Consider the following 11,591-nt stretch of genomic DNA (forward strand, 5'->3'; position numbering starts at 1 on the left):
ACCAAACTGCCGCTGGCTCTAGCCCTAACGGTTCCTAAATCTAAACCTAACCCTAGCACTAGCCCTAATCTTAACATGTAACTGTAACCCTAACTTTACCCTAGCCCTAACCCTAACCCTAATCCAAACCCTAGCCCTAAACATAACCCTAACCCTAATTGAGCCCTAAGAACTAAACCTAACCCTCTCCCTAGTCCTAGCCCTATGCCTAACACTAACCTAACCCTAACTCTAATTCTAGCCCTAGCCCTTATCTTGTAAGTAAGTAACTGCTTTTCTCTTGCTGCTTTTAAGATTCACTTTGTCTTTAGCCCTTGGCATTTTAATTTTGATATGTCTTGGTGTGGTCCTCTTTGGGGTTCTTTTGTTTGGGACTTTGTGCTTCCTGGACTTGTAGGTCTATTTCTTTCACCAGGTAGGGGAAATTTTTCTGTCATTATTTCTTCAGATAGGTTTTCAATATCTTGCCTCTTCTTCTGTCACCCCCATAATGCGACTGTTGGTATGCTTGAAGTTGTCTGAGAGGCTCCTCACACTATCTCCATATTTTTGGATTTTTTTTTTCTTTTTGCTCTTCTGGTTGGGTGTTTTTTTGCTTCTTCATATTTCAAATCATTGATTTGATTCTCAGAATCCTCTACTCTACTGTTGAATCTCTGTATACTATTTTTTATTTCATTCAGTGTATGCTTAATTTCTGACTGGTCCTTCCCCCCACTCTTTTTTTGGAAGTTTCTAGAAGATTCATGAGTAACCTTATAACCATAGTTTTGAACTTTATATCCAGTAGTTTGCTTTCTTCAATTTCTTTCATTTGTGACTTCTTTGTCTCCCCATTTTGGCTGCTTCTCTGTGTTTGTTTCTATGTATTGGGTAGAGCTGCTATGTCTCCATGACTTGGTAGAGTGGCCTTGTGTATTAGGTATTCTATAGAGCCCAGTGGATCAGCTTCCCCAGTCACCTGAGCTTGGAGCTGTAGGTGCACCCCTTTGTGGGCTGTGAGCACAGTCTTGTTTTAGTTGAGATTTGGTTGCTGTTGATGTCACTGGGAGGAATTGACCTCCAGGCCAATTGGCTGTGAGGACCAGCTATGACAACAGTGGGAGAGCTGCTATGCAGGAGACACCCTTCTGGAGCAGGACTTCAGTGGGGCTTTTGTGCTCATTGAGCCTGACCCTTAAGTGTGTCGCTGGTGGATGTGTAGAGTCATAATCTGGTATGGTCTGACACTGACCACTGGTAAAATGGCTCTTGTGTCTCCAGAGGGGTCCAAAGTCAGCCACTGCCTAGGGCCATCCAGCAGGAGCTACAGAGAGATCTGCAGATTCCCCCTCTTTGGAAAGAGGCTGTGGGGAGTGGCATTGGCTAAGCGCCCTGCATCACCATCACCTAGACTAGCCATGCCCCAGGCATGAACCCATAGGCACCCCACAATCCAGACCCTGTGTGCACCTGCAGGAGACACTGCCTGGACCATGCAGCTAAGTGAACACCAGCAGGATCCTGAGCAACTGCAGCTGTCACCTCTAGAACCAGCTCTGTGGGGGAAGAGAGAATAGCTCAGAACACAGACAATCAAGGTGTGAGACTCAAGGCAGACCCAGCCTCCGGGTTAAGGAGTCCCTGCCTGCTGGATTACTAGGGGCTTCAACCTCTCGGAACTCAATCAGGTTGCCCAGGGCCAGAAAGGGACAATGACTCACGTTCACCTGCACTAGAGAAGCTCCCAGGAGACCCAGGATAGACACAAGGGACCAGATTCAACAACATCTGAGCAAAATCCAGCGAGCTCCATAAACAGCAGACCTAAAGGTTTTTGAATGTGTGAGTGTGTGTGGTTTTATTTTTTGGTGTGTGTGTGAGTGGACTATTTTTTTTATGGTTTGTTTTTCCCCCTTTTTTCTTTCTTCTCTTTTTTTCTTACATATATCTAATTTCTCTCTTTCCTTTGTTTCTATTCTACTTTTGTTTGTTCTTCTTAATTTTTATTTTATTTTGTTATTTTTTTCTGTTTTTTTGTTTGTTTTATTTTTCATATCTATATCTTAATATATCCATTATTACCATGTTTTAAATTCATTATTATTATTTCATTTATTTTCGGTTTTATTTTCTCTTTTCTTCCTATACTAGTTCTTTTAGCTTCCTTCTTGCTTCCATTTAGCCATTTTTTTCATTTTTTTTCTCCCTTTTTCTTTATATCCCCTCTAAGTCTTTGGTCACACATTTTTTAGTATTCTTTTTATCTTTTTTCTTTGCTTTGCTTTTTTTTCTTTTTCCTTCTTAGTCTTTCCTGTTGTTGCATTCAGTGGCTTGATTTTCATAGTGGTTTTGGTTTGGTCCTGTTGTGTCTTATTCCATCTGTCAGCACCCATATAACAGCTGGCATGATGACATTGGGGTTGAACCTCACTATCAGAAACTTGGAGGGGAGATCCCTTCCATGAATGGGACATCACCAATCAAGCCCCAATTAGAACAGAAGAGCCCAAATGATGCACACACAGGGCATTCCTAGAGCATCCAGCTCAAGGGATCAAAGAAACTGCACCACCAGACCCCTCAAGATCCTTTCTACATAAAACCATACCACAAAGACTGGCAGGTATAATAGTTCTATCTAATACATAGAAGCAAATACAAAGAGACAGCTAAGATGGGGAGACAAAGAAACAACCCCCAAATGAGAGAAAAAAAGGAATCTTGAGAAAAAGAACTAAATGAGATGTAGGCAAGCAACCTATCAAACATTCAAAGCAATGGTTATAGAGGTGCTTAAGGAATTTAGTGCATATTACAAGGAACTCATTGGGAACTATAGAAGCATGAAAAAGGAAATAGAAACCATTAAACAGAACCAGACAGAAATGAAGAATGATATATCTGACATCAAGAACACACTGGAAGGAATTAAAGTACATTGGATGAAGCAGAGGATTGTATCAGTGATTTGGGAGACAAGGTAGAAATAAATACCGAATTAGAGCAGCAAATGGAAAAACAGAATTAAAAATTAGGAAGTTGACTTAAAGGAGCACTGGGACAACATGAAATGTAACAAAATCCACATTATAGGAATACCAGGAAGGGGAAGAAGGTGAGCAAGGAATAGAGAACCTGTTTAAAGAAATAATTATAGATAAACCAAGATGGCGGCATAGGTAAACACCGGAGATTGCTGCCTCGCACAACCACTTCAAAAATACAACTAAAAGACATAACGGACATCATCCAGAACCACAGGAAGGCTGGCTGAGTGGAATTTCTACAACTAGAAGGAAAGAGAAAAGCATACCGAGACTCAGAGGAGGTGCGGTGCTGAAGTAAATACAAAGGTGCAGAGGTGCATGCGTAGAGGGGCTGGCGGCTGAGGACACGATTGTCTTTTTCAATCGGGAGGGAGTCTCAGGCTCTGAGCTCCAGTTCTGGGCGAGTCTCTGGGGACCCAGACTCATAAGGGAGAAACGAGACTGTCTGGCATCGGTCAGAACTCGAGGGCAGCTTTCTCTCGAAGGCGCTCGCAGCGATTGCCAGGACCTCTGAAGGCAGGACTGAGAGCAGCCATACTGCTGGCACGCTCAGCCTGCCCTGTTGATCCCCTGGGACCCCGCCCCGCCCAAGCCATGCACGGAGGCTTTTGCATATGAAAGGCCCGGCCCTTTGTAATCTGAAAATAACTTAACAAACTGAAGCTGCCCCAAGGCCCCAGGGCAACTTGCATTGCTTTACAGCTGGCTTCTGCTGGGTAGCCTCAGGCAAAGGCTAGATTAGCACCTCCTTAGATCCAAGAGCCAGTGTACCCAGTGGTCAGAGTGGGACCATCCAATTACAACTCCTCAGATCTATAAGGGACACACTCAGGGGGCAGACTCAGTGAGCACCAAAGCCCCACTGAAGCAAGTCTTGCCCCAGAAGGGTGTCTTCAGCACAGAAGTTCTCCCACCATAGACACAGCTGATTCTCACAGCCAATTGGCCTGGAGGTCAAATCCTCCCAGTTTTACCTACAACAATCAAGGCTTAACTACAACAAGACTGTGCACAAAGCCCACAAGGGTGTGCACCAAGAGTGTCTACCTCAGGTAATTGGGACACTTAGCACAGAAAGCCACTCTATCGACACAGCAAAGCATAAAAAATGCCGAGACAAAGAAACAGGACACAAATGACAGAAATGGAGGAAAGCAAACTACTGGATATAGAGTTCAAAACCACACTTTTTAGGTTTTTCAAGAATTTTCTAGAAACCACTGATAAATGTAGTGAGATCCTCAAGAAATCTAGTGAGACCCTCGATGTTGTGATAAAGGACCAACTAGAAATTAAGCATACACTGACTGAAATAAAGAATATTATACAGACTCCCAACAGCAGACCAGAAGATCGCAAGAATCAAGTCAAAGATTTGAAATACAAAGAAGCAAAAAACACCCAACCGGAAAAGCAAAATGAAAAAAGAATCCAAAAATACGAAGATAGTGTAAGGAGCCTCTGGGACAGCTTCAAGCGCACTAATATCAGAATAATAGGGGTGCCAGAAGATGAGAGACAGCAAGATATTGAAAACCTATTTGAAGAAATAATGGCAGAAAACTTCCCCTACCTGGTGAAAGAAATAGACTTCCAAGTCCAGGAAGCACAGAGAACCCCAAACAAAAGGAATCCAAAGAGGACCACACCAAGACACATCATAATTAAAATGCCAAGAGCAAAAGACAAAGAGAGTATCCTAAAAGCAGCAAGAGAAAGACAGTCAGTTACCTACAAGGGAGTACCCATACGACTGTCAGCTGATTTCTCAACAGAAACCATGCAGGCCAGAAGGGAGTGGCAAGAAATATTCAAAGTGATGAATACCAAGAACCTACAACCAAGATTACTTTACCTAGCAAAGCTATCATTCAGAATTGAAGGTCAGATAAAGAGCTTCACAGATAAGGAAAAGCAAAAGGAGTTCATCACCACCAAACCAGTATTATATGAAATGCTGAAAGGTATCCTGTAAGAAGAGGAAGAAGAAAAATGTAAAGATACAAATTATGATCAACAAATACACATCTCTCAACAAGTGAATCTAAAAATCAAGTGAATAAATTATCTGATGAACAGTATGAACTGGTGATTATAATAGAATCAGGGACATAGAAAGGGAATGGACTGACTTTTCTTGGGGGGGAAAGGGGTATGGGGGGTGCAGGAAGAGATTGGACAATAATCGTGCACCTAGGGATGAGGACAGTGGGTGGGGAGTGAGGGCGGAGGGTGGGGTGGGAACTGGGTGGAGCGGAGTTATGGTGGGAAAAAAGAGGAACCAATGTAATAATCTGAACAATAAAGATTTAATTAAAAAAAAAGAAATAATTATAGAAAACCTCTCCAACCTGGTAATGGGAAATGTCACACAAAATCAGGAGGCACAGAGAGTCCTAATCAAGATGAATCCAAAGGGAGTCACACCTAGACACATCTAAAATTAAAATGACAAATGTTAAAGACAAAGAAAGAATTTTAAAGCCATCAAGAGAGAGAGAGAAAATGACGTACAAAAGAGTTCCCATTAGAATGTCAGATGTTTCTCAATAAAAACACTTCGGGCCAGAAGGGAGTGGCATGAAGTTTTCAAAGTGATGAAAAGCAAGGGTCAAAATCCAAGACTACTGTATTGAGCAAGGCTATCATTTAAACTGGAAAACTTTCCAGACAATAAAAAAGGTTAAAGGAGTACATTACCACCAAGCCAGCAATGCAAGAAATGTTAAAGGGCTGCTTTAAGAAGAAGAAGAAAAGGAGAGAGAGAGAGGATCATAGTTATAAAGAAAATAAAAATGGCAATAAATAAATACCATCAATAAACCCCTTAAATGTAAATGGATTAAATGTTCCAGTCAAAAGACATAGGGTGACTAAAAGAGACAAAGAAGGCCACTACATAATACTATAGGAAATGTTTCAGCAAGAAAATATAACCCTTGTAAACATATATGTACCCAATATAAGAGCAACTAAGTATATAATAAAACTCTTGATGGACTTTAAAGGAGAGATTGACAGTAATACAGTCACAGTAGAGGACTTTAACACCTACTGACATCACTGGATATATCTTCCAGACCGAAAAAAAAAATCAACAAGGAAACAGAGGCCTTAAATGACACACTAGATCAGACCGATCAAACTGATATTTACAGAACATTTCACCCCAAAGCAACAAAATGTATATTCCTCTCAAGTGCACATGGAATATCTGCATTTTAGGACACAAAAACAAGTCTATAAAAATTCAAGAAGATTAATATAATTCCACACATCTTCTCGGACACAATGGCATGAAGTTAGAAATAAACTACAATGAAAAACACCCAAATACATGGAGGCTAAGTAGCATGTTATTAAACAACAAATGGGTACCAATGAGATCAAGCAAGAAATTAAAAACTTCCTGGAAACAAATGAATATGAACATACAGCAACCCTAAACCTATGGAACACCGCAAAAGCAGTCCTGGAGGGAAGCTCATAGGATTATAAGCCACCCCCCCCCCCAAAAAAAAAGCATAAACTAATCCTACAACTAGATGAATTAGAAAGAGAACAGCAAGGAAATCCCAGAGTAAGTAGAAGAAAGGAAATAATAAAGATCAGAGTGGAAATAAATGACATAGAGACAAAAAAAAAAAATACAGGACAAAAGATCAATAAATCCAAGAGCTGGTCCTTTGAAAGCATAAACAATTCTGATGAATCCCTGGCCAGACTCATCAAGAAATAGAGAGGACACAAATAAATAAAATAAAAAATGAAAGAGGCAGTATAACAATGGACACCACAAAAATACAAAGAATTGTAAGCAAATACTGTGAACAACAAACTGGACAGCCTGGGTGAAATGGACAAATTCCTAGAAACATATAATCTTCCAAAATGCAATGATACATCTGATAAGGGGTTAATATCCAAAATATATAAAGTACTCATACAACTCAACAAAAGGATGACAAACAATCCAATTAAAAAGTGGCAGAGTACCTGAATATACATTTCTCCAAAGAGGACATACAATAGGCAAAGAGACATATGGAAAAATGTTCAAAGTCACTAATCATCTGAGAAATGCATATTAAAATGACAATGAGATATCACCTCACACCTATCAGAATGGCTATTATTAAAAAATCAACAAACAATTGCTAGTGAGGATGTGGAAAAAAGGGAACACTAGTACACTGCTGGTGGGAGCACAGATTGGTGCAGCCACTATAGAAAACAGTATGGAGTTTCCTCAAAAATTAAAAATGGAACTTCTGTTTGACCCAGCGATCCCCCCAATTATGGGAATATATCCTAAAACCCCCCAAACACCAAACAGAAAGAATATATGCACCCTTATATATTAATAGCAGAATTATTTACAATAGGTAAGATTTGGATACAGCCCAAGTGCCCATCAGTAGATGAATGGATAAAAAACTGTGAGACATTTACACAATGGAATACTATGCAGCTGTAAACAAAGAGGGATCTCTTAGCCTTTGGGACAGCATGGGTAGACCTGGGGAATATGCTATGTGAAATAAGCCAATCTGAGAAAGACAAATGTCACATCATCTCACTTATTTTTGGAAGCTAATGAACAAAATAAATTGACTAACATAATAAGACTCAAAGCATGGAGGTATAGAACAAACTGACATATTTCGATGTGGGATTGGGGGATGAGAAGAGATAAAGCAAAGAACTTATATACTTATATGCATAGCCCATGTACATGGGCAATAGGTTGGTGATGATCTGGGTGGTGGTGGTGGTAGGGGCTGGGTGGTGCTAGAGGGTAAAGGGGGGGGGAAATGGGAGACATCTGTAATACTATCAACAATAAATATATTTTAAAAAAGTATTGCTATTCTAAAAGACCTCAGGTTAACAGTCCTATTTGACAAAGGCTGTTTTCATAAAGTCTTAAAGATATTAATTTTCCAAAATAGTCAACATCTAGTCAAAATTAAGTATTTACTGAAACTGACTTCTCAACTGTGATTAAAAATATTATTTTCTTTTCCTGCAACTTGAAGAGATCTTTTGAACAGACCACTCCATATTCCAAATGAAGTCAGGTCCCCAAAATGTCATACAAGATGGGCTTTAGTGCTTAGCAAGCAGGAAAATTAAGTGCACATGACAGACAGGAAAATAGTGATAGTGGTAGAGGAATATATAAAGAGATTCTGTCATTAGGATGGAATACTCAATTCACATGTTAATTGTTTTCTATATTTTTATTCTGTAGAGGGGTAAAATTTGATCTGTAAGGTACATTACCAATAATTGTAAATTACTAGTGTTTTTCAAAAATGAAACCTAATAGAGAAAATTAATATACTAGACTATAACTAAAGTATTTGTGTTAGGGGAAAATATTCATGCTGATTCCAATGCACATTGGGGAATTAGAAAAAAATACTGCCATGATGAACATTTAAAGCCTTTGGTAATATATACATGCCCATGCACACACATGCAAACATAAATGGTTATCTTTGACATTAATAGAATTTATTTAATGAAATTAAATTACTTATGGGAATTCTCCTCTTTCTACTGTTTGTAAGTTAAATAATAATGTGCAAATTATTTCCATATAAAAACATTTCAGTTCCTAAAAAAATTTAAAAAAATAGCAATTCCACTTCTGGGTATATATCTGAAGGAAACAAGATCATTATCTCAAAAAGACATCTGCACTCATGTTAATTATAGCATCTATACTAATAAAAGGGTAATATGCTAATTAGGGTAGACATCTTCCAGACGTCCATCTGGACGTCCATCTGGACAAAGTCACAGCAGCTGTGAGGCCCGGGGCTCATGGAAACCATGGGCTCAGGCAGCCATGGGCCTCAGCAGCTGCGAGGCCTGGGGTTCATGGCAACTGTGGGCTCAGGTAGCCATGAGCCCCGGTGGCTATGAGGCCTGGGGCTCATGGCAGTTGTGGGCTCATGGCAGCCATGGGCTCAGGCAGCCATGAGCCCCAGCAGCTGCAAGGCCCAGGGCTCAGGCAGCCATGAGCCCCAGTGGCTGTGAGACCTCAGACTCAGGCCTTGCAGCCGCTGCGACCACGGCTGGCAGTGGCAGTGGCAGCAGCAGTGGGGTGATGGGAGTGGTGCCTTCTCTTGATCAGCTCAGTCGTCTTCCGCAGAGGGAGGCCAGACTGCTGTGGGGAGTAGGCCTAAGCTGTCAGTAGGACATCCCCTGAGGGCTCCCGGACTGTGAGAGGGGGCAGGCCGGGCTGAGCCCCCTCCTCCCCAGTGCATGAATTTTCGTGCATCAGGCCTCTAGTTATTTATAATAACCAAGACATAAAAACAACTTAAGTGTCCACTGATGGGTAAATGGGTAAAGAAGTTGCACCACGCACACACATGCACACACATTGGAGTATTAGTCAATCATAAAAAAGAAGGAAAAACAGTCTGTCCGGTGTGGTTCAGTGGTTGAGCATCAACCTATGAACAAGGAAATCACAGTTTGATTCCAGGATAGGGAACATGCCTGGGTTGTGGGCTCAATCCCCAGTGGGGGGTGTGCAGGAGGCAGCTGGTTGATGATTCTCTCTCATCATTGATGTTTCTATCTTCCTCTCCCTTCCTTTCTGAAATCAATAAAAATATTTTTTAAAATTTTTTTTTTAAAAGAAGGAAATACTGCCATTTGTGACAACATAGATGAGCCTTGAGGGTGTTGTTGAGTGAAGTAAGTCAGACAAAGGCAAATATTGTATGCTTTCTCATTTATATGTGGAAGCTAAAAAATGTGAACTCACGAAAACACAGTACAGATTGATGGTTGTCCAAGTTGAGCAAGTTTCAAGCTGCAGCTTTCTCCATCTATCCAGTCCTGTCTCTTTTCCATCTTTCAAATTTCCTGATTTACTTATGGGAATTTCTCACTTTCCCTCACTAACCATGAATTTTTCTTTTAAAAAGTACATGTATTCTTTTATTAAATCTAGAATGAGAAGGAAAATAAGCTGTCAGTAGGACATCCCCATGCACTCAGCTGACCACCTCCATCCAATTTCTAGAAACATTGCATGTGATTAAAATAGTGAATAAAGGTCAGCACCCATGGGTACCACCACTGAAAAGAACCAGGACCTGGTACATCTGTCCTCTGAAATGTGCTATAGGCACAGCATGCTGGCTTGCATTAGTAGAATTCTATCTGTTTTTATAAGCAGAGTCTGTCTTGACTGGATAGCATCTATAACATGCCAACTGTTACATATTTGGAATACCATCCCTGAGGTATACTAAATGTAAATCAAAAATCATTACTAAAATGTCTCCTCAATGAACTTCATGGATAGGAGGAATTTACTCTAGGTATTAAGTGCTACTAAGAAAAGAGGGAGAACCCAACTTCCTTATTTTCTAAGAGCATCTCCCAGTAATTGTAACATCTTACTCATCACCACATCCTCAATGCTTGCAATAGTTCCTAGCCTACAGTAGAAACTTGAAAAACACAATTGAATAAATATATATTGAGCCCTGGCCAGGTAGCTCAGTTGGTTAGAGCATCATTCCTATATGCCAAGGTTGTTGGTTTGATCTCCAGTCAGGGCACATACAAGAGGCAATCAATGAATGTATATATGAGTGGAACAACAAATCAATGTTTCTCTGTCTCTCTTTTTTTCTCCCCCTTTCTCTCTATCTAAAATCAATAAAATAAAAAAATAGAGAAAAATGAATAAAATAATATATATCTCTATTTCCTCACTTGTAAAATAAGTTAGATCAAACCCCTAGTCATTTTGAGATTGAAGATATTAATTCCACTTGAAAGCAAATAGAGTTTTCATTAAGTTATGATACCAGTAAATGTACCAAGCAAAATGAAAAGTCATAGTCTATTATCTCCAGATATCCTTTTAGGCTCCTCAATTATAATTATCTTCTTAAGCTACATCACCAATAATAAAGAAAACAACAGAAACTTATTTTAAATTATTTTATTTTTCAGAATTTTCTAACACATGGTGTTAGAAAAATGAATTTTGGTACCATGAATTAAAACTTCTTCTCAAGGTTAGCCTTTAAATTAAACACAGTAGCTACAATAAGGATATTTAAACCTCACTCAGAGAAATGGTGAAAATCAAGGCACAAATTCTTTTGTGGAGGGAAATTATTTCAAAGTGTGATTTTAAAAAGCTAATAAGAAGAGTAAGAAGGATAAAATAGAGACCATGCTGGGAAGACAAAAAAGTGAATAATTCTCCCTAAAAAGAGAATAAAGAGGGGGGCAAAAAGCAAAAGAAAGGCTCACTAACTTATTTTCCTGATATAAAATTCAAGTACTTAAAACTTTTTTAAAAATCATAAAATGCTGCTACTCATCTCAAAGAAAAAGTAATCTTCATTATTTTCTAGAATTAAAACACAACAACCTTTTTTACTTAAGGATAGTCAGTGATCTTAAGTCAATACTTAGAAATGGAAAGGTTTGCTTTTCTAAATCTAATATCTACATACTATAATCTACCTTGAAAAAAATCATCTGAAGGAACACAGGACTTTATTTCTAATACAA

Source organism: Myotis lucifugus, unplaced genomic scaffold (assembly GCF_000147115.1).
Source record: "Myotis lucifugus unplaced genomic scaffold, Myoluc2.0 scaffold_1614, whole genome shotgun sequence".
NCBI classification, from domain to species: domain Eukaryota; kingdom Metazoa; phylum Chordata; class Mammalia; order Chiroptera; family Vespertilionidae; genus Myotis; species Myotis lucifugus.